This window comes from Meriones unguiculatus (assembly GCF_030254825.1).
Source record: "Meriones unguiculatus strain TT.TT164.6M chromosome 13 unlocalized genomic scaffold, Bangor_MerUng_6.1 Chr13_unordered_Scaffold_34, whole genome shotgun sequence".
Taxonomy (NCBI): domain Eukaryota; kingdom Metazoa; phylum Chordata; class Mammalia; order Rodentia; family Muridae; genus Meriones; species Meriones unguiculatus.
Genome location: NW_026843646.1, coordinates 5763908 through 5784691, shown reverse-complemented (window position 1 = coordinate 5784691; position 20784 = coordinate 5763908). Strand labels below are relative to the sequence as shown.

The 20784-nt window shown below is 39.7% G+C and overlaps 1 pseudogene; it reads left to right on the top strand.

Annotated features, from left to right (window-relative positions):
• Positions 1-241: 241 nt before the first annotated feature.
• The window catches only part of LOC132650908 (zinc finger protein 431-like), an 80628-nt pseudogene continuing 60085 nt past the window's right edge, over positions 242-20784 (top strand).

Below are 20784 nucleotides of genomic sequence, written 5' to 3'. Positions count from 1 at the left end.
TAACAAAGGTTTCCAAAGCATGCCTTTGGTTTTCCTTACAATCTAAACTTTAAGCTTATTCTTCTCCCCTTGTTCACCTGATGCACAGCACCCAACTATCTAACACTAGCACTTCTGTGTCAGAAAATAAATGGAAACAGCACTAGAATTATATGATTCTATTGCCAATGAAGTATAAATTTATATTGTTGCTACCCTTTCTGTTGTACAAATGCATGGCATATTTTAGAATTCAGTGACCTTCAATGATGTGCATGTGAAATTCAGCCAAGAAGAGTGGGCTTTGCTGGAACCATCACAGAAACAACTCTACAATGATGTGATGCTAGAGACCTGTAAAAACTTCACTGCTATAGGTAAGACAGCAAATTTTCTTTCACTTTTAAAATAAGGAGACAAGTCTTACTTTGTTATTGATCCTTTTCTATGATTCCAATTGAGAATGAGGAGGAATGAGGTGAATAAATGAGGCATGGTTTTAAGGGTCATAGAAGATAGTGATTTAAGTTTTGCTTTAATAATAATATGATATTTCCAGTCATATATATTTTCTGGTACTCTATTTTAGGCTACAATTGGGAAGACCATACCATTGAAGAATATTTTCAAAGTTCTACAAGTAATAAAAGGTAACTTTATGTGCACACTGATATAGATATGAATCTTAAGAAATTTTAATGTGTCCTGGAAGTTTGTTTTTTTTGTTTGTTTGTTTGTTTGTTGGCTGCTTTTTATTTTCTGTTTTTGAAATAGTTTTTTTTTTCTGTGTACTGTGGCTTGACTTAGACCTGCTTGTTAGAACAATGTGATCTCAAAATCACACAGATCTGCCTGCTTCTGCCTCCACAAATGCTGGGATTAAAGGAATATACCAGCACATCTGGCTGTGTCCTGGAGGTTTTAAAGAAAAGCAACAGTGTAAAAAGAGCACTGCTTTAAGTGTACTGATGATCATTAAAATCTCACAATTCCACGTACCTCAATGTCAGGTATCTGATTTGTATTTGCAAGGCACCCCCTAAGATAGAAGAAAATAAAATAATGTTGTAACAGAAAATACCATTGAAATCATATAGACATTACAGCTACTGAGTTAAACTGCCAATCTGTTTAGTCTCATTCTATCTACTCAGATATTGTAAGAGGTATACACATTGAATAGGTGATCACTATGTTTCAAAACCTTCTAATGAGCTGATATTTCATAGTACAACCAGTGTTACACATATTCAGGTAGTAACACTGTAAAGTTTAGTGAAAGGAGCAGCTTATGAGAGTCAAGAATATAATTGTGGAGAAACCTTAATCCCTATGTGACATGTCTATGATGAACAAAAAAAAAAAAAAACGTGTTAATTCAATGTGGGAATCTTTTATTATTCTTGTAATTTAAATTGGTATATCATATGTCACAATGTTTATAAGACACATGAGCATAGAGATATTGAAAGAAGCAGTGTACCTGTGTTTCTCCAAGAATAATTAATTTTGTAGAAGTCCCCACTTTGAGTAGATTTTCTGAATGTGATAAAAGGTAACAGTTAATTGGTTTTGCAACTTCACTGAGAATTCATCAGCAAAATCATACTGCTGAAAATACCTATGAATACTAGAAATTTGGAACTTCTGCTTGTCCTGGCTCACTTTGTAAATGAAGTGTCATTCATACCGTACAAAATTTTGTGAATGGGATTGCTTCAGTAAAACTCTGAATCCTTACAATACTCTTCATATACACGAGAAAACCTCTTATAGAAAAATGATGCTATAAAAGTGAACCACATAATAAATGCTCTTACCATCACAGAGATCTTCAAAAATACCCATAATGAAGGGGAATGCCATGAATGTAAATAAAATAATAAAAGTTTAAGATTTGATTCTTCTTTATCATTAGACCAAATTATAAAATTGATTCATATAGATAAATATATTTACTAGTGTAATCAAATGACTGTAGTCAATATTTCACATGTGCCAATTATCTTTGCAGGCATGAAAGCAGTCGTACTGGAGAGAAACCTTTTAAACGCACTCTATGTGGTAAATCCTTCCACCATACCACTGTTCTCATAAGCCATGAAAGAACACACACTGGAGAGGAGCCTTACAAATGTAATCAATGTGGTAAAGCCTTTAAAAAAAACAGTCAGCTCATACGGCATAAAAGAACACATACTGGAGATAAACCTTATGAATGTAACCAGTGTGGTAAAGCCTTTGCACAAAACAGTCATCTCATAAGCCATAAAAGAACACACACTGGCGAGAAACCATATGAATGTAACCAGTGTGGTAAAGCCTTTGCACACAATAGTAATCTCATAAGCCATAAAAGAACACACACTGGCGAGAAACCATATGAATGTAACGAGTGTGGCAAAGCCTTTGCACACAATAGTAATCTCATAAGCCATAAAAGAACACACACTGGAGAGAAACCTTATGAGTGTAACCAGTGTGGTAAAGCCTTTGCAGAAAACAGTCATCTCATAAGCCATAAAAGAACACACACTGGCGAGAAACTATATGAATGTAATGAGTGTGGCAAAGCCTTTGCACAAAACAGTAATCTCATAAGCCATAAAAGTACACACACTGGAGAGACACCTTATGAGTGTAACCAGTGTGGTAAAGCTTTTGCAAAAAACAGTCATCTCATAAGCCATGAAAGAACACACACTGGAGAGAAACCTTATGAATGTAATGAGTGTGGTAAAGCCTTTGCAGGAAACAGTCATCTCTTAAGCCATAAAAGAACACACACTGGAGAGAAACCTTATGAATGTAAAGAGTGTGGTAAAGCGTTTGCAGAAAACAGTCATCTCATAAGCCATAAAAGAACACACACTGGATAGAAACCTTATGAATGTAATCAGTGTGGTAAAGCCTTTGCAGAAAACAGTACTCTCATACGGCATAAAAGAATACACACTGGAGAGAAACCTTACAAATGTAACCAGTGTGGCAAAGCCTTTGCAGTAAACAGTACTCTCTTAAGCCATAAAAGAACACACACTGGAGAGAAACCTTATAAATGTAACCAGTGTTGTAAAGCCTTTGCACAAAACAGTCATCTCATAAGCCATAAAAGAACACACAATGGAGAGAAACCTTATGAATGTAATGAGTGTGGTAAAGCCTTTGCACGCAATAATAATCTCATAAGCCATAAAAGAATACATACTGGAAAGAAACCTTATAAATATACCCAATATGATAAAGCCTTTGCACAGCTGTCTCAGGAAACATGAAAAAACGCACAGTGGAGAGAAGCCTGGTGAGGATAATTAGTGTGATAAAACCTTTGCATATAACAGTCATCTCCTAAGACAACAACACATTCTGGAGGGAAACCATATGAATTAACTGTGTGGCAAAGCCTTTGTACATAACATCTCCTAATACATAAAAGAAAACATACTGGAAAGAAGCTATCTGACTTTAACCAATGTGAAAAAACTTTTGCACTTCAGAATCATCCTCACACTCATGAAAGAAATCCTAATGGACAGTGCTTTTAACATGGTGAAACCATTCCATATTTGTATAATCTTCATCATCATTAAAGGATTCATACTGGAGAGAACTTTTGAATGTGTTAAAATGGTGAAGCCTTGCACAAATCTAGAGTCATCATCATCATAAAACTATCCTTACTGGAGAGGAAGTATTTGACTATCAGCAATATGGAAAGGCCTTTGTGTTCTTTGGTCTACTGAGATCCAACAGAACTGAAAAACTAGCTCAATGGAAATGACTTCCCTTTTGTGAAGGGGAAGGGGAAAGGGAATAGGGGCAATAGGAATGGAGGGTAGTAATGGGGGAGAGAAGGGAGTGGGACTACATTTGGAATTTAAAGCAAATAAACTTATTTTTTAAAAAGAATACACTGAATGGTGAATATCAATTACATGCAGAAGTATTATAAAATGTGTTTAGGGAAGACTTATTGATAAATCTGATTGTCAACATTTACTGTTTACAGTTGCCTCACTTTAGACAAGAAAAGTTCAGTCCAGTGGATGAATATGTAGGGAATGGTGAACTAACACCACCCAGGAAGTTCTCTGAGAGTAATATAACAGTGGTAGCCTGTAGAAGTTTATTTGTGTATACATATATATTGTTCCAGGGGTTCTATTGAAAACCATCACAAGCCAGACTGAATTTTGAGATGTGAAGGAGGAGGCTTTCTCTTCCATGTATGACCCTGCTGCTGGCCTAGTTGTGTAACCATGTAAGGGTGAGTTTTCTGTGCCTGACTTCAAATGGGGAGTGTCTTTAGACATAGATGCCAGTAGCCAAATTTGATAGATGGCTTTTGACACTGATCCCTGCTAACTCTCTCCTCCTTTTAAATATAGGATGATTAGGATCTGTGCTCTTGTTCAGATGATAGGAATGTGCTATTTAATGCAAATCAAGCATTCTTGAAGTACCTAGTTTTGAACGATTATATACACCTCTCCATGGAGCATCCCAATCATTTCCCAAGGGGTATATAGCCTCTGTTTTCTGGAATTCACTTTGAACTTATTTCCTGAGGTGGTTCCTCTAGACAGAAGGAGAAGCAAGTTCTTTGAAATGCTTGCGATCAAATGTTTCAGACATCATAGCATTTCATATTTCACATGTTTCTGGATGTGAGATGGTCAATTAAACATTGTCTTGTGAGTGGGACTCTGTAAAATGAGTTATACTTAGTGTTAATTTCACAGTAAGGTTGCAGGCAAGCTTCAGGGTATGGAGTCTTCTGACGTGAGCAGAGTGGCCTATGGAGAAGTAATAAGAGCAGAAATATTACTTCCTTGTTTTAACAGCTGAGTAGTATTGTGATAAGACATGGGTGGATGGCAGAGGAGGGAAACTCACCTTTTGAGTGGACTAGGGGAAGAGAATAGAGGGAAGAGAAAGGATGTGATCAGTAGGAGTTGAGGGAGGGGCCTTCAGTCAGGATATATAATGAATAAACTGTGAAAAAATTAAAAATAATTAATAAAAGAAAAAAGAATTAGAAAAACAAAACCAGAGAGCAAAAATTTGAGTTCAGTCTGGGTAACTGACCTTGCTCAAAAAAAAATAGATATAAAGAAAGAAAAGATTAAGCATCTTACCATGGTCTTCCTTCTTGATTACCTTCCCTAGGTCTACAGATTTTAGTATGAGCATCCTATATTATATGTCTAATATCCACTTATATGTAAGTATGTACCATGTGTGTCTTTTTGCTTCTGAGATACCTTACTCAGGATGATAGTTTCTAGATCTCACCATTTGCCAGCAAATTTAATGATTTCTTTGTTTTTAATTACTGTGTAGTATACCATTGTGTAAATGTACCGCAATTTCTGTATCCATTCCTCAACTGAGGGACATCTGGCTTGTTTCCAGCTTCTGGCTATTACAAGTAAAGCTGCCATGAACATGGTTGAGCAAATATCCTAGTTGTATACTTGAGCATTTTTTGGATATATGCCTAGGCGTGGTATAGCTGGATCTTGAGGTATCACTATTCCTAATTGTCTGAGAAATAACAGGAGCCTATCACAGAAGTCCTCTGAAAGACTCTACCCAGCAGGGTATCAAAACATGCTGAGATTCAGAGCTAAACATTTTTCAGAGTGCTGGGAATGTTATGAAAGAAGGGGGAGATAGAAATATCTGGATGGAACAGGAGCTCCACAAAGAGAACAACAGAATCAAAAGGTCTGGGCACAGGAGTCTTTTTGAGACTGATACGCTAAAAAAGGACCATGCATGGAGATAAATTAGAACCCCTACATAGAAATAGTCCAATGTGTCTCTGTATCCAAGAGGGTTCCCAATAATAGTACTAGGGACCATCTCTGACATGAACTCATGGGCTAGTTCTTGGATCAGCTCCACCTGAGTGGGGAACTATCCTTCCAGTCCACAGAGAAAGACAAAGAAGCCAGTCCTGATGAGACCTGATTGACTATAGTCAGATGGAAGGGGAGGAAGTCCTCCCCTATCACTGGACTGGGTGAGAGACATAGGAGAAGAAGAGGGAGGGAGGGTGAGATTGAGAGGGGATGGTGGAGGGGCTACAGCTGGGATACAGAGTGATTAAACTGTAATTATTAAAATAAAAAAGAAAAGAAAAATTAAAAAAATGTTTAATAAAAGAAAGGAGAATCAAAGATGGTGGTACCAAGAGGACAGTTTCTGCAGAGCAGTAGAGCAGTGACTACACAGCAAGCAACAGACCAAACTCTGAGCCCTAAAACAACAGCAATTGTGTTTCCAAGTTAAGAACAAACCCCACGGAGTGAGAAGTAATTGCTTCTTTTCTCAGGCCACCCAGATAAACCATGGAAGAGTTCCTGGGTCCCTGCAGGCAATAAGTCACCAGCCCAGAGCCACATGACTGTGTGCTCTGGTCACCATCCCAGAATGTACTGTGGGCCCCACAACACCAGAGATTGGGATTTCCAGGCTAGAAAAAACCCCATGGAGTAGGAAGCAATCAGGACTGACCTCAGGTCACCCAGAAAATCCCTGAAAAAGGTCTGGGCTCTAGAAGGTGCTCAGGCCAGAGAGCTGCTTGTCTGCCCAAATCACTGTCCCACACAGAACTGTGGGCACCAAAGCACCAGGGACCAGGTTTCCTGTTGGGAGGAAACCCCATGGTGAAAGAAACATCAAGTCCAACCTCAGGGCATCCAGTGGAATTCCACCACACTCCCCCAACAACTTCTCATGAAAAGTTTTTGGGTTCCTTCAGATGCCCAGTCAGCAGCATAGAGCCACTTACCTGCTCCTGTGTGTTCTACTCAACATCCTAGACTGAACTGTGGACCCGAAAACAGGACAGACTGTGTCACCCTGTTGGGAGGTAACCATAGGGTGGGGGAAACATCGGTTCCAAACTCAGGACAGCAGTTTAGGAAAAGTTTCTGGGTTCCCACAGGCTCCAGAATCTAGCGTCCTGCTGCATGCATGACTGCTGAACTCACCTGCTGCTGATTACCGCTTGGGTACTGAGGCACAGAGCTCCAACATCAGATCTACAGAAACCTGGGATCCACAGATCAACACTAGACAAAACAGTCCCAGCATGATTCTTAAATCCCTAGCAGGGTGGCAGTTCTACCCTAGCTTCGCTCTAACAACAGAGGAAACACCCTGTACGCCCTCAGGGACACAGAGCTAAAGTCAGTTTCACTGTTATCTGCAGTCTGTGGCCTGGACCACAAAATGCGGACCTGAATCCATTCAAGAAAAAGACTGGCAGGCATGAAATTGCAGACTTGTAATTGGAGGACAAAAAGCTGAGGGAGGATGATGAGTTCCAGACCAACCTGGTCTTCATGTTTCCAACTGCTTGTCCCATCAAAACCCATAGAACTGGACTGAAGATATGGCTTAGTAGTTAAGACACATGCTGCTCTTGCAGAGGACTGGGTTAGGCTCTCAAAACCTGTATCAGGTGGATCACAATGACCTCTAGCTTTTTGGCATCTCTTACCCTCTTCTGGCCTTTGCCAGGCATGTATACCCACATTTACACAGATAAATAAAAGAAATCTACTTAAAAACTGAGAATGACAGAGAGAGAGAGATGGACAAGTGGACACAGCATGAGCTCGCCCTGCACTGGAGACTACTACTGTGCCTAAGACCCCGCACTGTGCCTGCCAACGTGCTGTGACCATCGACCTGCTGCAGCTCCTGCACCCATCGACCTGCTGCAGCTCCTGCTAACCCTACTGTCAAGTCCATCAAATCTTCTTCTACTTTCTCTGTTCATCACTGCACACTAGTTCTTTTTTTTTTCTCTTTCTTGAGGTGTGGTCTCATATTCCCTTAATCTTGGTCTGTAGCTGAGGGTGACCACAAGCCTGAATAGTCTTTTGAGCTTTTGATCTTAGCCATTCGGATGGGTGTAAGGTGAAATCTCAGGGTCATTTTGATTTGCATCTCTCTGATAACTAAGGGCATTGAGCATTTTTAAGTGTTTCTCTGAGATATTCCTCTACAGAAAATTCTATTTTTGGCTCTGTCCCCATTTTTTATTGGATTACTTTTGATTTAAAACATTGTTTTTGAACAATTTTTGAACCACGTTTCTTTGGAAGAAATAACAGTTTTTCACAACAATATGTGTGTGTAATAGATATATGACAAAGATTATAGATGATAGATGTGAGATAGATGGCTAGATAACTGAAATAATATGTGTGCAACAGTAGGAGGGATACTTGTTTAAAACATCGTGATAGGCTAGGGTCAAATGGAAGGGGAGTAGGACCTTGCCTATTAGTGGAAAAGGGGAGGGACTAAGGCACAGAAGAGGGAAGGAGGATGTGAGCAAATGGAGATGAGGGAGGGGGCAAAGCCACAGTATAATTTGAATAAATTGTAATAAATGATAATAATAATAAACAGTAATGTAAAAAAAGCATCATGAATTTTATATTCATCTCCAAAGGTTATGAATTCCTAATTCTTTTAAACTGTTAAAGGTCTATGTGAAAAAAGGCAGCATTCAAAATCATTAAGACTGTGAACCTTAGAGTATAAGACATGCAAAAATCACAGCAGATTTTAAAGATGAATGCACTGTATTGAGATATAGTCAGAAGTTGCATGCACAGAGAATTCAGAAAGTTTCGAAAAGTGGAGAGGACTACACATGCTTATTAGTATATAGCAAATTTTATATATTAATCCTAGAGACACAAAAAATTTTGACTGAAGAGATACTTTATCAATTTCATAATAAAATATGCAGTATACATTGAACATATATTAATCATGGACAAATTATTCAAAATTAGAATGCCTGTCTTTGAAATGATTGTATTTTGGTAAAATTAAAAATTTTTAGCTCTTGCAAAGTGTTTAATTTCATTAATACATGTCATTATACAGTTCTAATTAAGATAACAAAATTCCACCAGACTGTAAAGTTCCTCATTAAGATATTCTACTGAATAATAGTGATATTAAAATTATGACATTTGGTTATGAGTCTCAGCATCTGCTTTGATACACTGCTAGGTAGAGTCTTTCCAAGGCCCTCTCTGGTAAGCTCCTGTCCTGTTTCTCGTTTTCCTCTACTTCCAATGTCCATCACATTTGTCTTGCTAAGTGAGGACTGACCATCTTACTCCAGAACCTCCTCTTGTTTAGCTTCTTTAGGTATACATATTTTAGTATGTTTATCCTATATTATAAGTCTAATACCCACTTATAAGTGAGTATATACTGTGTGTGTCTTTCTGCTGCTGGGATACCTCACTCAGGATGATCTTTTCTATATTCCACAATTTGCCTGCAAATTTCACGATTGCCTTGTTTTTAATTGCTGAGTAGTAATCTATTGTGTAAATGTACCACAGTTTATGTATCCATTCATCCTTTGAGGGACATCGGGGCCATAAACAAACTTTGGGCAGAGTGTAGGGAATCATATAAAAGAAGGGGAAGTTAGTAAGACCTGGAGAGGATGGGAGCGCCACAAGGACCAAATATATCTGGGCACAGGGGCCTTTCCTGAAACTTGATTCTCCAACCAAGGACTATGCATGGATATAACCTAGTATCCTTGCTCAGACATAGACCATGGCAGCTCAGCATCCAAGTGGGTACCCTAGTAAGGGGAACAGGGACTGTCTCTGACATGAACTCAGTGGCAGACTCTTTGATCTTCTACCCACCCCTGATGGAGGAGCAGCCTTGCTAGACCACAGAGGAAGACTTTCAGCCAGTCCTCGTGAGACCTGATAAGCTAGGGTCAGAGGGAAGGGGACAAAGACGTCCCCAATCAGTGGACTTAGAGAGGGGCAGGGAGGAGATGAGGGAAGGAGGGTGGGATTGGGAGGGAATGAGGGAGAGGACTACAGCTGGTATACAAAGTAAACAACATGTAATTAATATAAAAAATAAAAATTATTAAAAAATGACATTTGAATATTGGAAACAAAAACACAACAGAAGGAAATCTATATAATGGCATGTCATAACTAAACCCATTACTATTGAAAAGGACATGAATAGGTGTGATGAAAGTAATCAGGCCTTCCTAATAGTTGAAAGTAGTTAGGTCCCAGGGAGTGCAAATATCCAAAAATTCCAGTCCTAGACCTGCTCAACATGCATTATCAAAGAAATTCTGGTGATTAGAACCAAATAAGCAACAAAAAACCAAACATATAAAAAATAGGATTCATAAAAAATTTGTGAAATACTTCTTGTCCATCAAAGTAGCCATTCTCCTTGCTCCAACAAAAGGGACGTGAGGATCTCTATTGACCTGTGGCTCCTATCAGGATACCAACACCCATGGTGGCCTCGAGGCTACCTAAAGGGGAAGTACATGTACTTGTCACACATCTCAAAATGCACGTCTAGTTTCCTGTCCCTTCCCAAACATCCTTATCTCTCTTTGCACTATCCAAATCTCCTAAATATTCTAGAAATACCCTGTCTTTTTTCCACTAATTAATTTATTAATTTTTATCTTCATAATAGGCCCCTCCCTTCTTGCCTCACAGTCCCAAAATCATTTTCCCCTCTCCCATTCCTTCTTTCTCATCAGAGACACACCCTAAATGTACCAACCTACTCTGACACATCACATCAGGCAGGAGTAAGAGCATCCTGTCTCACTAAGGACAGGCAAGACAGCACCACTAGGGGAAACAAAACTAATGGCAAGCAAGAGTCAAAGAAAGCTCTCAGTCCAATCGTTAGAGGACCCACATGTTGAGTAACCTGCATATCTGCTACATATACATGTAGAGGGATCTAGGTTCAGCTTGTGCATTTATGAAAGCACAGTTTGTCTCTGTGTAAGCTATCTCTACTTTTCTCTTAATAGTCTCCATTCTCTTCTAGGCAGTCTTGGTCATATCAAGTCTGCTTCTTTTACTCTCTGCTCTTAACTCTTTCAGGTGCCTCTGAACATTTTCCCTCTCTGAGCCATAATAAAAAACATTCCCTCTAATAACGAAGTGGCTACTATTTTGCTTGTCTCTTTGCTGTCCCTGCTCATACAGTTTGAATATTTAAAGTACACATTTTATTAAGTGAATATTACTATGCCTAAATCATGTTACACCATTCAAGGAATATGTACTGAGAAGCCACAGTTTTTACTTGTGGAGGATTAAAGATACCTGTGAATAGAAGAGTCAAAGAGAGGCATTGGCAATGGTTGTCATCAAACACACCAGGCAGTAATGTAAAGGTATTTTATAAACTATTGTCAACTCAGTTTTATGATGAACTTGAAATTAAATGAGTATGACTGGAAAGTCATTCCTATCTAGCTGAATCCATGTTAAAATACTGACAAATAAATGTTTAAAAACCATAATGTTGTTGTACTTTGGGCTGAAATCTGACCAGTTTCCAACAAATCTTTGTTGGCATAGTGGGGAAAATAACTAGATGAAACAGAAAATAATCTCTCATAACTTAGGCTGATAGTTTTGAAGAAACACAGATATCATTTTCTTGTATAGCTCAGAGCACACCTCTCTGACATGATAACTTTGTTTGGGGTAATGGTATTGACTATTTCTCACAGGAGTGGTTGTCATAAAGCAACTGTTAAGAATTAGGTCATATGTTGTAGAGAAATCAAGACCAAAAACTTCCAGAAACCACTAGTCTATCAAGAAAATAATAATACTAATTTTAAAATACCTTCAAAGTGGAGCCTGGAATAGAGAAACTCTCATTGAGCATAAAATTATACTTTTCTTTGCTGGTTCTAACCAAAAATGGCTACAACAGTCTGTATACAAACCACTGAAGTGTAAACATTGTGTAGTAGTCGGGGAGAAACCACTGTGATGTCAACATCCCAAGGCTCAGGCCATAACTGACAAAGTGACACATGCATTTCAGTTCCTTCAAATTTTTTACTTTAAATCACTCTTTTTGATCAATTTTTGAAACACATGTTTTTGGAAGAAATAACATTTTCACAACCTTGTGTGTGTGTCCCTGTGTGTATAATAAATATATGATATAGATGATAAACAGATGATAGATGTTAGAGAGAAGGCTAGATAACGGTAATAATATGTGTGCAACAATAGGAGGAATACTTGTATAAAACATCGTGATAGGCTAGGGTCAAATAGAAAGGGAGTAGGACCTTTCCTGTCAGTAGGCTAGGGGAGGGGGTTAGGAGCAGAAGAGAGAAGGAGGGTGTGATTGGATGGATATGAGGGAGGGGGACACAGACACAGTACAATTTGAATAAATTGTAATACATGATAATTAACAGTAATGTAAAAAAAGCATCGTGAAATTTGTATTCATCTCCAAAGATTATGAATACCTAATAGCTTCAATAGCTTCAAACCTCATTACCACAAGTAAACAGTGAACAGGTCATACAACTTGCTAAGAGAGAAAGAAAGGAGACTAGGCCACCAGTCTGCAATCAAAGGCATTAACCTGTTTTCCAGTAACGCCGCATTTTCCCAAGGTGTTACCTCATTAGTACTTGTAGCTGAAAAAGAATGACAAGGCTTTGAAAGTTTTTAGCAGCAATTCCCTAGACTTCAACACTAAAACACAGTGTTTACAGCTTCCTGAAAGCTAATTCTGGTGGACATGATACCTATTTCTCCTAATTTTACTTACAGAATACAAAGAAAAATTATTCTATTTTTTTGGAAATATTGAATATTAAGTTAAGTTCTGTGTTTCCCTTTCCTAAGGTAGAATGTGCACCTTATGAAACTAAAACCTGCTTTACTTATGGAATTTATTCACTCTTTTTCTATGGTTTAACAGTTGTTCTGGTTTGTTTCTCTGTTGCTATGATAAACACTGATCAAAGCAACTTTGGAAAAGGTTTATCTGGCTTATAATCCATTGAGGAAAAACAGGGCAAAAACTCAAAGTAGTGACTGAGGCAGAAAGCATGAAGGAACAACACTCATTGGCTTGCTCAGTTACCTTTATTATACAACCCAGGCCCACCTGAAGGAATGGTAACATACACAAGCAGGAAGATACTTCCACAATGGACTGGGCCCTCCTACATCAATTAGCGATTGCCCCCATGGCAATCTGATGGAAAGCAATTTTTATTTAAGGTTCCTTTCTCTCAGATGAGTCAACCTGACAGTTCAAGTTAGCCATTATAACAGTCTTTGGCTATAGAAAAAAACAGGGCTGGGCATATAGCTCAGTCTGGTAGGGAGGTAAGAAGTGGGGAGGAAAGAGAAGGAGCAAGAAAAGGAGGGGAAAGAGAGAAAATGTGTGTTTTCTAGGCACAGTCACTAGTAAAGGGAAAAAAGAAGGGAAGAAGGGAGGAAAAGAAGAAAGAAAAGAAAATAATAAGGCAAAACAGGGCCTTCTAATATTCTTCAACACCCAGGACTGAGAAATGAACCTGGGGCCTCACTAGGCAGGTGATTCACTATACTGAGCTATGGCCACAGACATTTTTCTAATTTTATTTTTGTTTGAGATTAAGTTTCCCAGTCAGGCCTTGAACTCATTCTGTAACTCACAAAAGCCTTGAACTTGGCATCTTCCAGCATCTGTCCCCCAAATAGCTGGGATTATAGACATGTACCAACAGGCTGAACAGAGAAATTGTTTTTATGAAAAAAAAATGAAAAAGATTTAAACAAAGAAAGCCATGCGAAGAGAAGAAAAAAAATAGAATTATGGTGCCATAAATGGTAGAACAATGGGGACCACCAGAAACTAGAAGAGATGAATATTCTTTCCTGAAAGCCTTCAAAGGAGGTTACCTCCTGACAAGTAAATTTCAGAGCAACCCCCCAAAATTATGCAAGAATAACCACCTGTTGTTTTAAGCCTCCACATTTATGATACTTTGTTATAGCAGCCCCTATGCTGGAAAACTAACTTGTAACTAGTATGTAATATATCATTAAGAAACAGAATTAAGCCTGATGGTGATGGCCAACACTTTAGTTCCAGAATTTGGGAGGCAGAAACCAGCAGATCTGAGTTATGTGACAACCAAGACTACACAGAGAAACTCTATTTCAAAAATTTAAAATATAAAAAGTGAAAATGAAATAAACTCAGAGAGGAAGATAAAATGATTTTATAAAATGAAGATTTGAACTCAGGGAGGCAGAGACAGGTGGATCTTTGAGATTTACAGGCCAGCCTGGTCTACAAAATGAGTCCAGGATAGCCAAGCTACAAAGATCAACCCTGTCTCAAAAAAAATATTTCCTTTGTATTTTCCTCTTAAAATGTAATGTTTGCAAGTACATTACATTACCTACCTCACTAGGTAGGTGGCAACTACCTAGTGAGTTACAGGCCAGACTAGGCTGCAGAGATCCTGTCTCAGAAGGAAAGAAGGAAGGAAGGAAGGAAGGAAAGTAAAAAGCCAGACCAAACTAGTACATGGAACTGGTCTTTTTTTAAATTTAAATAAAACACATTCAAAGTATTCCAAACATATGTTCATACCTATCACAATGAGATTTCTCACATGGGTGGTGTTTAATCAGCTAACCTCAATTCTTATCATTTCTTCTACCAATATTCTGTAATTTGGTTAGTAAAACAACAATCAAATAAAAAAACTCAGAGTTAAAAATTATCCTTTATGCCAAGCAGTGATGGCACACACCTTTAATCCCAGCAGTGCTCAGGAGGCAGAGACAGGCAGATCTCTGAGTTTGAGAACATTCTTGATTTACAGAGGAAGTTCCAGGATAGTCAGGGCTACATGGAGAAACACTATCTTGAGAAAACAAACAAACAAACAACAGCAAACAAAAACTGAAAAAAAGGAAAAAAAAAACTGTATAAATTCTCAAAAGAGTACATCATTCATTAGCGTAAACTTGCAGTTCATGATTTGCTGTTCAATGATGGAGTTAATTACTCACAAGAAAAAATGGGAGGCCACAGGAAGGAGGGAGACTTTACAGTCTTCTCTTATCTGTACATTGCATATAAGTGATCATCTGTACATTCAACCACAAAGTTCTTCAATAACTGCTTCTCTCAGTGATGCCCTCAATTGGTTAAATATGACACTGAAAAGCATTCCTTCACTATCAATGTTCCTGGACCCTGATAACCCATCCAGTCACCTTATACCTTTTTTGCCAATATGAAACTGAAAACTCAGATTTATAGTGCTTTAAACATATAATGTTATTATTTATCATGTTAAAAACAAAGAAAAACAAAATACAAACCAGCTATCTAGATCTACTATAGCAACCCTACTGTCAGTCATTAGTTATCCAGGATCCTTCTAGCTCTTTGCTCTGTTACTCCTACCCAAGATGGCTGCTACATCTCCAGTCCTTTGCTTGCTTGCTTACTTGCTTGGATTGGGTTTCTCTGGGTAAGTTTCCTGGCTGTCCTGGAACTAGATCTATAGAACAGGCTGGCCTTTAATGCAGAGATCCAAATGCCTCTGCCTTGCTTCCCAAATTCTGGGATTAAAGGTGAGCCACCACCTCCCAGCTGATCTCCAGTCTTAGCTAATGAAAGGCTGGGAATACACACCATTACCTCATTAGAACACATTTGAAACATTATATTTATCAGTCCACTTATATTCAGCTAATGTAGACATAGTCACATGATTATGTCTGTTAAAAATTTTAAGACAGCTGGAGATGACTCAGTGATTAAGAGTACTGCCTGTTCACCAAGTGATGCAAGCCTTTAATCCCGGTGCTTTTGAGGCAGAGGCAGGTGGATCTCTGTGAGACTGAGGCAGAATTCCAGAACAGCCAGGACTACACTCACAGAGATACCATTTTTATGGCCCTTTTCCTCCCCCACAAAAAGAAGGAAAAAAAGAAAAAAGAAGAGAAATCTAAAAACTTTGTTTTAATTTGAAAACAGTCTCCTCTGTACAGCCATGTAACTAGACAAAAATTATGGCTCATATCACCTACAAGAAAAATAATATCTATTAGGGAGAGCTGAATATCTCTTCCAAGTTGACCAAATGCATTTGCTGCTCCTCTTCTTCAATCCCCTAAGCAATGGTGTACCCCAAAGCCTGGGCCTTCGTCATTTATTCATATCTTTGCTATGCTTGTAGACAGAAGACCAGCATAACTGTCACCTGAGAGGCTTCATCCAGGAAATAATGGAAACAGTTGCACAGACCCACAGTCAAACAAACATTAGGCAGAACTCTGGGAATCTTGTGGAAGAGTTAGAGGAAGGATTGAGGGAGCTGGAGAGGTAGGACACCACAAGAAGACCTACATAGCCAGCTTACCTGGGACCATGGGGCCTCATAGAAACTGAACCACCAACAAAAGAACATGCCTGGACTAGCCCTAGGCCTCTTACACATATGAAACTGATGGGCTGCTTGTCCTCAAGTCAGTCCCCTAGCAACTAGAGCAGGAGCTGTCTCCGACTTGGACTCTGTTGCCTCCCTTTGGATCCCATTTCCCTAGCATGGCTACATTGTCTTGCCTCAGTGAAAGAGGAGGTACTAATCCTGATATAACTTGATGTGCCTGGGTGGGCTGGTTGGGGGAGGTACAGGGAAAGTATTTGGGAGGTTGTGACTGGCAAGGGATGAGGGAGTGGAGTTGTGAGTGGGCTGTAAAATGGACAAATAAATAAATTAATGAAGAAAAATATAACTGACCTATAGTCATCAAAGTGACAAGATCATTAAAAAGATGAGGGAACTGTTCCATATTGAAAGAGACTAAAGAGATAAAAGACAATGCAACACTTAAATGTACCAGCTTCTTTTGACATTTATGTGAGTAATAACATAGTCAATAAATCCCACATTAAATGGAATACTATGCCACCGTGAATTTCTTATTTTAATAACTGCACTGTCATTATGTAGGACAACATTCTGTTTGCATAAAATTGACACTAAACCACTCAGAGTGACAGGGCATTAAGGTCACCAGCTTCTCTCAAAATGTCCAAAGTAAAACAGCAATTAAGTGTGTACCATACTTGGAACTTTTTTCAAGTTCGTTATTGTTTCAAAATTGTTGTGGGGAAGTTGCGTGTGGTCTTTAACTCCAGCATATGGGAGGCAGAGGAAGGGAGATCTCTGTAGGTTCAAGGCCAGCCTGATCTACATAGGGAATCCCAGGACAGCCAGGACTCTATAGAGGGAATTTGTCTAAAAAAAAAAAAAGAAAAAGAAAACAAAACAAAATTAAATAATATTGTTGTAGGGGGAAGAACAATGTAACTAAAAACAGAACAAGATTAAAAACAAAACTGATATTCCATACTAGCATTCTGGGTAAGACTATGTCTGTAAGAGACTGACAAGTGAAATGACATGACATTTTGGAGCAGCAGGAAGATTCTCTAAGTACAGCACAATGTCTTCTTTTTTTTAGCCTGTGTGTGTGTGTGTGTGTTCATGATGCCGGTGAAGCATGCATACTAGGGAACACATAGGAAGGTTAGAAGACAACTCTGTGCAATCACTTCTTGCCTTCCACCTTTTCATAAATTCAGGGATCGAACTCAGTTCTCCAGGCTTGCCCAGCAAGAGCCTTTATCTGCTGAGCCATCTCACCAACCTACAAGCGATTCTCTTGAGTGACCTCAATTAGGCAGTAGTGAGAAAAAATGTGAACGATTCCTTCTCTTAAACAAATTCGTAGGGATAAATAAACAATAAAAAGAGATGAGTAGAACAGCAGTACTCTAGTGCTACCAACGACCAACAATCAGCAAAACAACCTAAGCACCTCCTGAGACAAGGGGCTACAGAACTGGTAGCTAAAATTCCTTGCAAGTGTAAAACTGGAATTACCATGAAATAAAAGAGCTTTCCCAGCTCTACAGTAACCTTGTTATTACATCCTGATTATCTAGACATAGCAACCCAAAGAAATACAAATAGGAAAATAAGTCCGCATGAACCCTGTATACTCCTGGTTGTGCAAGTCCGTCAAAGTATAAACAGCAATGTATATACCAAACTGTTCCTTATGAAGAATTCTCTGATGGAATAAAGAGAACAATTAAATCATGTGAAAGCTAAGTGAGAGAGAGCACCTGCAGTGGCTGCCTTTACTTAAAAAGAGTCATTTCTTTCTGGAATGCCTGCACATAGGTCCTCAAACAATGTTCCTAGAAATGTTCAAGGATCCTGTCGCCTTTTCAAGTACATTCTTTAGACTGGGATGTCCAAGCTCCCCTACCCCACCCGCCCCAGGCCAGGCAGGAGGCAACACCTGACTCTCTGCACTTCCTTTCTGGGAGGACTGGCCCCATCATCACTCTTCCTTGGGATGCAGGGCACAAGTGCATCAGTAGGAACTCCACACACTGTGCTCCAGCCTTCCCAACCCCTGCGGCTAGAGGGCACAGTCCCGGGTACCAGCAGCCAGCACAGAAGCTCTTGTCTGAATGCTGGCAGGCTCTCCTGACCCGCCCAGCCCGCCAGCCTCCCCGGTTGTACCGCCTGGGCTTCGCCCCGCGACCGCCATCCTGCGGGTCCCTCACACTCATCCACAGCCAGCCAGGCTCGGATTGCACCGCGATGGCGGACACCCGTGGACCCGCAGCTTCTCCACCGCGGGACCCAACCCTCTTGCCTCCCCACCTCCCAGCTGCGAAGCCCCACCCTCTCAGCCCACTGGAAGGCGGAGTCCGAGGGGGCTGAGGCGGAGCCCGGGGAAGGAAGGAGGCAGAGCCCAGAGGCAGAGGGAGGCGGAGCCTATCAGAGGCGGAGCTCGGGAGCGGAGAAGGAGCCCGAGAGCGGAGGCGGAGCCCGGGGACGGAGACGTTGCCCGCCCTGCACCCTTACCTGGCTTCTCCAGGTCTCAGCCTACCATGATGATATAGTCCACTAGCCGAGCCACGACCACCACCTCCCCGCCCGGGTAGAGGGTTCTCTTTGCCAACCCTCTCCGCCGTCGCCCACCTGGCCCAGGAGGAGCTCAGCGGTTTCCCTTCAACATCTGTAGCCATAGCAACAGCGCTTATGTCACGCTTGACAATGGAGGCTGATCCTTGCGCAAGCCCCTCCCCCGCCACATCCTAGTAGGTTCTGCCTTCTGGGTCAGGGTGCTGTGAGGCCTGAAATTTCTGAAATCTTACTATTAATTTTACAGGACAAAGGGATCTTTCAGATAAGTGTACATCAAAGCATTTCTCTCCTGTTTTCAAACCCCTTGTCTTAGTTACTTTTCTATCACTGTGCTAAGATATCATGACCATGGCTGCTTATAGAAGAAACAGTTGTTTGGGTACCTAGAGTTTCAGAGGGTAAGTCCATGACCATCATGGCAGGGACAATGGTGGCAGACAGGAATGGCAGGCAGAGCACCAGAGAGAACAGTGGCTGAGAGTTTACATCCTGATCTACAAGTATGAGGCAAAGAGCTAACTGAGAATGATGTGGGATTTTAAAACCTCAAAACCCACCCACAGTAACACACCTCTTCAACAAAAGCATACTTCCTAATTTTTCCAAAACAGCTCCATCAACTGGGGACCATAATTTCAAACATATCATTCAAACAACTACACTCTTCAATAGCGTCCTATGTAGCCAGGAATTAAGATAAAAAATTTCAGTGTCCAAAAGCATCCCAGACACTCAGATTCTTGTGCAGTTTTGTTGTTGTTGCTGCTATTTTGTTTCTGAGACAGAGTTTCATATAGTCCAGGTGGATGTTCATTCCTGACCTTCCTGATGCTCCATTTACAAGCAAGTGTCAATATACTTCCTTTATGATCTTGTTTATTTTTGTATTGTTTTGCTTTGTTTTGTTATTGTTGTTGTTGTTTTGCTTTTCAAGACAGGGTTTCCCTGTGTAGCTTTAGCTGGTCTGGACTCGCTCTGTAGACAAGGATGGCCTCAAACACACAGAGATCCAGTGGGTGCCGCTATGCCTGCTGACCTCCTTTTTTGAAGGGGAGTATTTTTAAATTTTGTGTAGATCAGTGATAAGAGCATTTTACTTGTATGAATCTAAGTGTACCACATGTGTGCCTTATATCCCAGGAGGTCTAATGGCATCAAATTCCCTGAAACAGGAACTAGAGAAGATTGACAGCCACCATGAACATGCTAGGAACTCGGAAAAAAAAAGCAGAGAATATTTTGTTTTGTTTTAAGATTTATTATTTATTATGTATACAATGTTGTGTTTGCATGTACACCTGCATGCCAAAAGAGGGCACTATATTTCATTATAGATGGTTGTGATCCACCACATAGTTGCTGGGAATTGAACACATGACCTCTGGAAGAGCAGCCAGTGCTCTTAAACTCTGAGCCATCTCTCTAGCCCCAGAGAAAGTATTTTTCATCACTAAGCCATCTCTTCAGTCCCTCTAGCTTTCTCTTCAATTACTATTATTATTATTATTATCATTATTCCTTTCTTCTTCCCTAGTATGTTGCAAACAAATTCACCTTCTTTCATTTCCCCTACTGAAATAAAATGTTCTTATCTCTAGGCCTTTGAATATATATATTCTTTATCCCTTTTGGGGTGTTAAGCACCTCTTGCTTTTCTTTAGGTTTCATAGTGTTTTTATAGTGATATACACATTTCTATGCATGGTCTATAGGTTTAATTTTGGTGGCTTACCCCACAAGACTGTAAGATTATAGAGAAAAAAATGATGTTTGCATGAATCATTTGTGTGTGTTCAGGATTTAGCCCAGTATTGAGTGCCTAATTTGCAAACAGTAACTGTCTGCAGAAGGACAAATAACATTTTAAACAGTAAATGCTATTAACAAAGTTTTCATAATCTGATGGTACTACAGAATTCCCACCTAGAGGATGGGAGCACTTAGCATTTTAT